The sequence below is a fragment of the Erpetoichthys calabaricus genome, chromosome 1 (assembly GCF_900747795.2).
Source record: "Erpetoichthys calabaricus chromosome 1, fErpCal1.3, whole genome shotgun sequence".
In the NCBI taxonomy this organism is placed as follows: domain Eukaryota; kingdom Metazoa; phylum Chordata; class Cladistia; order Polypteriformes; family Polypteridae; genus Erpetoichthys; species Erpetoichthys calabaricus.
In genome coordinates, this window is record NC_041394.2 from 191,887,187 (window position 1) to 191,896,127 (window position 8,941).

General features: G+C 36.9%; 1 protein-coding gene across 1 annotated transcript in view; it reads left to right on the plus strand.

Annotated features, from left to right (window-relative positions):
- Positions 1 to 8,642, plus strand: part of LOC114655082 (protein phosphatase, Mg2+/Mn2+ dependent, 1H) — a 302,991-nt gene extending 294,349 nt beyond the window's left edge. Inside the window, 1 exon segment of the mRNA XM_051920275.1 lies at positions 28 to 8,642. The gene's annotated coding sequence lies outside the window, so the exon portion shown is untranslated.
- Positions 8,643 to 8,941: the final 299 nt, after the last annotated feature.

Sequence of the window (8,941 nt, forward strand, 5' to 3'; positions counted from 1 at the left end):
GGTGGGGGGGGGGTGGGGTGGGTTAAGAATATATGAAGCAAAAAATCGCACCAGGGCTTTAGTTGATTTGCTGTGTTCTACAGTACACAAAGTCACATTTTTTATTCTGATTTTGTAGTTGCTATATAGAGAAGAGCACTGCAGATGTTCCTATAAAAATAAATAAAAAAAAAAAGCAGATACATAAAAAGTACATAAAAATTAGCACTGATCAGTGGCTGTAGGGGTTTGCTGGGGAACAGAATCATAAAAAAGCTGAATAAACTCTTGAAATGAAGTTGCAAGACTTGCATTCTTTTTGGTTTGTTTGGAATGCTATCCCACGCGCCTCTTCCATAGATTTATGAAATACTGTGTTGTCATAAAAGACCGGAACAGTTTCAAAATGTGATGCATATCAAAGGCCAAGTACTTTTTAGATAATAATAAAAAAGTTGTTGTATTTTATGCACTGTCATAGTAGCGTTGTGTTTTTTTTTTCTTTTTCACAGTTAAAGTAGCACTGCCTATTTAGCCAATCCAAGACAGTCTTCCTGTCCAAGCAGACTATTTTTGAATCCTTTCAATGGGGCAAAATAAACTTGGGCATGATGTATTTTTATGGTATTTTTCTTTGCATTTTTCCAAATTATTTCTCGGGGTATAATGCCCAGTTAGCATAAACAAAAAAAAAAAAATAGAAAAGGAAGTGGTGGTAATATTTTCTTTTCTTTTTTTTTCTAAATATTATTTTTAAACTGGTGCTTTTTTTCAGTAGGGTTTATATTTTGTTCATTTCATTTTTTTAAGTTAAGGGTTGTGATAATGGTCAGGTTTAGGTTTAGGTTATTTGATATGAAAACATTCTATACTGCTTCTTATTAATGATAAAAAAAAAAATCATACCTTTCCCTTGTCCCACTTCTTATTTGTGACCATACATTTCTATTTCCACTAACACTAGTTTCTCTACCAGCTCACACTATTGATGCTACAAGCCTAACAGTTCTACCAAAAGTTCTACCAGGTAAGGATTTTCAGTCAAAGATTTCATTTTCATAATCTTAGCTAGTTGGGGGCAACTGTGGCATACTCCCGTGACCACTGATTGTGTGGTTTGACATTCCAGACGTCTCAGTCATACCAGTCTGTGGCTTGCCCTAACTAAATCAAACCAGTTTAATTTTTGTTTTAAGTCATAAGGGTAGGGCCGTGTGTGTGCAAGAGTTGATAGCCAGTTGAAAGTTCACCTGCAACTTGTGACCAGTAGGGGCCGCTGCAGCCTCCCCAGTCTCAGACGTCACCACACAAACACAGTCCCGGATTCAAATAAATGATTTATGATATTGCTAGTTCCTTCATAATGTGTTACAATAATCACAATACCTCTTCTCTCTTTCTTTCCTCTCCTCCACACCTCCTGGTGAGCTTCGTCTTCCTTCCTCTCAACTCCAACTCCCTGGAGGAGGCTAGACAGCTCGCTTTTATGTCAGACCCGGGAGTACTTCCAGTACCGGGTATTAGCTTGAAGGAGGCCCTTCCGGGTCAGACGAGAGCCTCCTGAAACAAGGAGTCTCTCTCCTCGCAGCATCCCCTGGCGGAACCCAAGGACCCTGACAGTATTGTCCCTCAACTCCCATACATCCCTGCGGGTGTCACTACTGGGCCCACACCAGTGGTGCACTGCCATCTATTAGACTGGGGCGGAACTGCCCTGAATGCATGAACTCCCCCACAATAACCATTAATTCATCCCTCTGTAAGGGATGTTGCTTCAGTCCCAACACTCACAAATTACAATGTTTTGGACTGCATAAACGAAATAGGGGCTCGTCTGTGTGATATCTTATATTTGTCTTACCAGGACAAAGAAAAAGGGTTTAGATGGACCTAGGTTGTTGCTGAATTCACCACACCTGGAAAACCTTTATACATGATTTTCTGTCAGCAGGCCACAAGTTTTGGAAATGTGCAACTGTTATGGAATTGTGTGGTTTGTCATGCCATGTAATTACTAGTCATGAATTCTGTTTTCCTCAAGGTGGTGAGATCAGCAGCTACAGTCATGAAGTATGACATCCTCTCCAACTAGGCGTCATGTAAAGCACCATCGGCTTTAGAGAGCCCGTGTCATGAGAGATTCAGAATACAACAAAGATACCGATTTCCCATAAAACATCCATCAAGACACCTTCTGGTTAGCATCAAGTAACGTGTTCCTCTCTAAGTGCTAATAAAAATTGCGACAGGTAATTTGCTTGGTTGATTGTTGGTAATTGAGTTGATGTTACTTCAACAACATAGCAGTTTTATTTGTATGAAATGGCTTTGCTAAACCTGCATTTTACGGGGTTTGATTGAAACCTACTGATGTTGGGCACACTCAGTCGGGCAAGTAGATGAGTTGCGAAAAGTAGTACACAAACATTATAAAAGCACACTCCACTGAAAGTTCTAATAGGGCAACACGCATTTCCCTGGTAATGTCAAAGGCTGTAGCAACTCTCTTTGGAATGCCCACGGATTTCTCATCCACCCACGATGTCACCTTACTTCACTTGTCCTGAAATGCACATCTGGCAAAGTTTTTGTTTGCACAGTTCTAAAAGATGAAAATCTATTCAGGTGTGACAGTAAATTTTTAGATGTCCAAAGCAATACCTTAATAACTTTGCCTTTGGTGTCTTTTCAAGTGATAATATATGTTCTCTGAATTGGACTGTTGCCTTGAATAGCGAGGGACTTGCAGAAATTCAATATTAATTATAGAATGTCAGAAGAATCTAATATGTAATTAATTAAATATTTATTGCATGTATTTGTATCAAAATTATTCCTGTATGTTTATTAACTGTAAAGCTCTTCAGTTTTCCCTTTGTTATCACACTCTTGGTGAATTCTGTACTTGGTTTAGTCATTTCTTGTTCCAGATTTAACTTGTTACGTGTGATACGTTGGTTATTGAAAATGGATAGATGGATGTAATTGGAATTCTGAAATGTGTGTAGAAATCTGAATATTGCTACCTTTTACAACTTTTAATTTGAACAGTTTTGATGTAAACAGGCCATTCAGCCTAACAAAGCTTACCAATCCTGTTCACGTCATTTTTTCTAAAATAACTTTAAGATGCGTTTTGGAGGTCCCTTAAAGTCCTTCTGTCTTCCGCACTACTTGATAAATTATTCCATGTGTTTATGTTTCTTGGTGTAAAGAAAAACTTTGTAAAGATTGCGGGAAAATGACCCCCCAAAAGTTTCCAACTGTGTTCCTGTGTTCTTGTTGAGCTCATTTTGAAGTAACAGTCTCAATCCACTGGACTAATTCCCTTAGTAATTTTAAACCTCTTCACTCATGTCACCTCTTAGTCTCAAGTTTGTTTAAATTTAAAAGGTTCAACTACTTCAACCTTTCCTTATAACTCATCCCCTACAGTCCTGGAATCAACCTAGTTGTTCTCTTGACTTTCTGTGGCAATGTTATGTGTTTTTTGTAATGTGAAGACTAAAACTGCACACAGTACTCCAGGTGAGGCCTCAAACAAGGCATTATTTCATTTAAGCACTACCGTTCCTTGGCAGAACTGTCTCCGCTGCAAACATTCTGTCAGAAAAAGTCTGACTAGATCAGATGCCTACAGCTCTCACTTGTAAATGCTACTATGTAGAAATGGCGATGCCAGTTTTGCAGCATGAACCACTTTGTATCTGCAGTGCAGCTGCTGAGATCTGCCCATAGCCAACTCCATTGTAAGTTTTGGTATCATTTAGTAATCATTAACAGTCCTGCCATCACAAAGTACTTTCAACTCGGGTGCATGCAGTTAAGCCGGTTCTGGAAGAGCTTAAAGTTGTCAAGAAATCAAAGCCTGTGTAAAGTGAAAAGTAATGCATTTTTCATAAAAAAGTAATAAAGGTATAGCCAAGCAGAAAGAATGGTGTGCCTTAATATCACTTCTTTTATATCTTGAGGGATAAAGATAAAGTAAGCCATCAGCAAAAAAAGTCAAAATTCAAGAACAGAAAGTCGACAAGTACTAACACATCTCAAAAAAGGTGAAGACAGGCACACTGAGTAATAAAAGCTCACTTTTCCATATCATAGGGATGAAGCCTCTAACTAATCCTAAAATAAAACAAGCTTGGGAGATATCTTTTTTGTCTGTTGAAATAAATGAATGTGAAACTCGTGTTAGGTTTGCAAGGTTTGTCAAAAAGGCTATAACGGTCTTCCCTTAACTAAGCAAAAAATTTTTAAAATGTGGAAGCTGTGCACTCCACATGTATATTCACAAAACAACATTTGCACATGGTCATGATGTCTGCACCATACCCAGAGTAAAGTCCCATGACAGCATCAGTGCATGACATCAGGAGAAACATCAGGAGAAGTAAAGACGACAAAAAAAGAAGCTTCTCTAAAATTAATAAAAACAGTAAGCAAATTGCTGACATGCCTCCAGATCCTGAAAATTCCATTCCTCCTTTTTTATGTCACTGACAGTGACTTCTGCTGGCCATCATCATATTTCCATTCTGGGCACAAGATTTCAGAGTAGAGTCTTGTGATGGTTTCTTTTAGAATATGTACAATAGGTCAGTCATTGTCAAAGCTCACTTTAAAGTCATGTCCCACTTTTTAAAAAGAAAAAAGAGCATTGAGTTGCATTTTTAGAAGTCTGTAAAGTCCTGCTCTCTACCACACTACTTTGTAACTTTTTCCATGGGCGTCTAGTGTAGCTGCGTCTTTCGCGGGTTCCCAAAATCAAACAGCTATTGAGTTGGCAAGGTAGGACCCAGCATGAGTCAAACACTTAACAAAAGATAATACTTTGTGTTTTGCTCATGTTGCTTGAATGCAGATCATCACAGCTTTACAATTTTTCCTAAATTATCTCCGAGTTGGCACACGAAGCACAGAAAAGTTTAATCTGATATTACTGGATTTCTGTTTTTCTAGGAACAACACATCTGTAGTGTTGCTCATCTTTATCCAATAAGCTTTAAGGTTAACCTCTGACAACAGCAATAACAACATTTATTTATATAGCACATTTTCATACACACAATGTAGCTCACATTGCTTTACAAAATGAAATAAATGAAGTTAATATAAAACATAAACAAACAAGATTAGGCAATAATATTATACAGTATGTAACAAAGAAAAAGGGTAAGGTTCGAGTGGCCAGGAGGATAGAAAAAACAAAAAAAAAAAAACACACTCCAGTTAGGCTGAAGAAAAACAAAATCTGCAAGGGTTCCAATGCCAAAAGACCGCACAACCCCTACTGGGCATTCTACCTAACATAGATGTGTTATAGGATAAATCAGTCCTCATGGTTTTTAGGCTACACTTGATAGTATTTGATGAAGTCAGGTGGTGGTGGCACAGATCACCAACACAGAAGAACCGGAAAAAGATAGCAGAGAATAGTGGAGATAATATGGATTGCAGAATCCTGAAGAATAATTCTATGTTCATATAGTCTACCATGAATACAACTGAGACATATCTACGAAAAAGCTGTATTAAAGTAATGTGTTTTTAGCAGTTTTTTTAAAATGTTCCACTGTATTAGCCTGGTGAATTTCTATCAGTAAACTATTCCAGATTTTAGGTGCATAACAGCAGACGGCCAGCTCACCACTTCTTTTAAGTTTAGCCCTTGGAATTCTAAGCAGACCTCCATTTGAAGATCTGAAGTTATAATTGGAGTGTAGAGGGACAGGCATTCAAAAATATAGGACAGAGTGCGATTATTTTATGCATTATAAACCTTTAGTAGTACTGTAAAGTCAATTCGGAATGACACGGGTAACCCATTCAACGATGCTAAAACTGGTGAGATGTGCTCAAATTTTCTTTTTCTAGTTAAGATTCTGGTTGCTGCATTCTGCACTAATTGCAATCAATTGATGTCTTTTTTGCGTAGTCCTCAGAGAAGTGCATTACAGTAATCTACACGACTGAAAATAAAAGCGTGAACTAATTTTTTAGTGTCTTGTAAAATTATAAGAGGTCTACTTTTTTGCTTTATTCCTTAAGTGAAAAAAGCAGTCCTAGTAATCTGGTTAATATGCGATTTATAGTTTAGGTGAGAGTCCATGATTACCCCTAAATTCTTTACCTCCGTGTTGATTTTTAACCCTAAGGGATCAAGTTTATTTCTAATGCCCTTGCTATATTCATAGTTTAGGTGAGAGTCAATGATTACCCCTAAATTCTTTACCTCCGCGTTTATTTTTAACCCTAAGGGATCAAGTTTATTTCTAATGCCTTTGCTATATTCATTTTTTCCAATCACTAAAATTTCTGTTTTTTACTTATTTAGTTGGAGAAAATTACTACTCATCCACTCAGAAATACAAGTAAGACACAGGATTAGATAGACAAGAGGGTCATCAGACACTATAGAGACATAAAGATGCTTATCATCTGCATACCTGTGGTTCTTCATCTTGTGTTTTAAAATAATCTGGCTGATTGGAAGTTCTTCCCTTCCTCATAATTTACCTGCAACTTATGTTACATGCATTTATGTCAAACTAACTGTGCTACTTGTCTAAGTCTAGTCGAAATCTAAGTAATCAACATAGATCTCAGTGTTGACGTTTACAGTGCACCATGCAATACACATGTCTCTGTTATACGCCATTTCTTATGGGATTTGTAAAAGCAGTGTTAATGTTTGTGATGTGCCATCCGTTGGAATGACAAATGCAATGCATCTTATTACTATACATGTTTTGTGATGCACCATCTTTTGGAATGATATAGACATAGCAACCAGATGGACACACAGACAGACACTTATACTTTTATTAAGGTGGATAAGTTCTGAGATTTTTCAGCTACAGAAAACAGTTGTTTCGAGATAAGGTAGCCACCAGAGTTGCATGTTAATTAGCACATTCCTTTACTACTATTTATACGTGACAAAAATTTACCCTATAAACCTATATAAATATATAATATTTTGAGAATAGAAATGTAAAATGGGTTGTGATATTGCCTCACAGTGACAGTGCCAGACTTTTCAGAACATACTATAGATGGACTTTGCTCTTTATAAAGAGGTAAGCAAAGCCATGGTTACCTTAGGCAGAGTCCTAGAATAAGAAGGGTCTCAAAACATCTGTTGAAATTTCAAAACTAAACACTGCTATCAGTGTTTACTATTAATTTCCATCAGCATATCCTCCCCAGCATTGGCTCTGATTTTGGTGTTCCTAGAGCCCAGTTTAGTTCCCAATTGGCCCGATGTCCATGTGTCACGGTTAAGATGCTCTGGGTTCTCCCACAAACCACACATATGCGTTTTCAAAAGATCAGTGAATCAAAATCGGCCCTGTATAAGAGTCTGAGCACACTGAAGTGGCGTCCCTCAAAGACTTGTTTTGTTCCTTTTGTTGTCATAATTACCTTCAACTCCATGCAGGCCTTTAGCTGTTTTTTTCCCAAATATGTCATCCATCTTTCCACTCATTTTCACACGCTCTTATTCCTGTTTTGTTCTTGGTGAGCCAGAGACTATCCCAGGAGTACAATTCATAAGGCAGGAACCAACCTTGAACAGGACACCAGTCAGTTGTAGAGAACATTCAGGACAAATTTGGTATATTTTTCCTACAGACATATTCAAATAATGTAAATACACTGGGGGAAAAATATGAGAGAGATTATAAGTCAATCCATGCTCTTTGAGAAAAGTGCACAATCCATTTTCACCGCTGCCATGACTAACTAAGGTTGTCTACTTTTTTCCCTGTTCCTACTCATTATTCACACTGGGCCCTCAGCTCCTCCTCCACATCTTTTTCAACATCATAAATAGAATGCCCTTGTAATACAACTGGACACAGAAAACCAAGAGATATAACTTGCTTAAGCAAAGCGAATGTAACAAGATCCCAATGTTATGTGATAAAATACAATTCGGCAGGAACAGAAATTCTTTGTAAATCCCAACATAAACTATGCCCTCATGTGAAAGTGAGAAACCATTTCCAAACACAACCAGGACAAGTACACACACACACACACACACACACATCAATGAAGTGTTTTTTTTCTGGACGCAGCTATGATACAGAAATAAAAAAGACATGACAAAAACCAAACAACTTAACAATATCACCTCTTCCAGACACTGCATGCCGCTATTCAAGTGCCATAAGGACGGAAGCTAGAACTTTTATCACACGTCTTACACACTCACATATTCAGTGAAAACATGCCCGCATTCCATCACGGCACGGAGATTTGACATTCTTCTTAAAGGCTAATCTGTAGACTTTATTTATTGACACTAGCTCATTTAAAGATATGTTCAGTGCCATGCTATGTTTGTTGTTGTTTTTTTATTACCATTACTCATGAATGAAAGGTAAAGGTGCTTTGTGGGAACTTTTTAATTTTGTTACAATAAAAAATAAATAAATAAATCTGTTGAAGTTAAGCAGCTGTTGGGCCAATCTGAAATGTATTCTCTGTGACTGTGAAATGAACTGTATGGTCATTTTTGTAAAGAAAGGAAAAATAAAAAGGTTTACGGGTATTTTTATGGTTTTGAACATTTCAAGTGCAATGATAAAACTATGGCATACAAAATCTGAAAAGAAAAGTGTACCTTTTCTAAAACAATAAATTCTCAAAACAAAGTTGTTGTTATGTTTCATTGCTTATATTCAGTTTATTTGTTTAAGTCCAGACCATTAATATATTAATCACAACGTAATTTCAAACTGACTAGATAATCACACAATTTTGGATTGCAAAGCATTTGTCTTGCTTCTACAATAAAAATGAATGTTATACAGTAAGTATACATTCTTACAATTTCAAAATACTTGCTTTTAGTCAGATTAACTGACTTAATTATTACCCTACTCTCTACCAAAATAAATTGCATAAGAACTACATTCTTTTTGAAAGAAACAATCCAATTTTTTTCATCCAA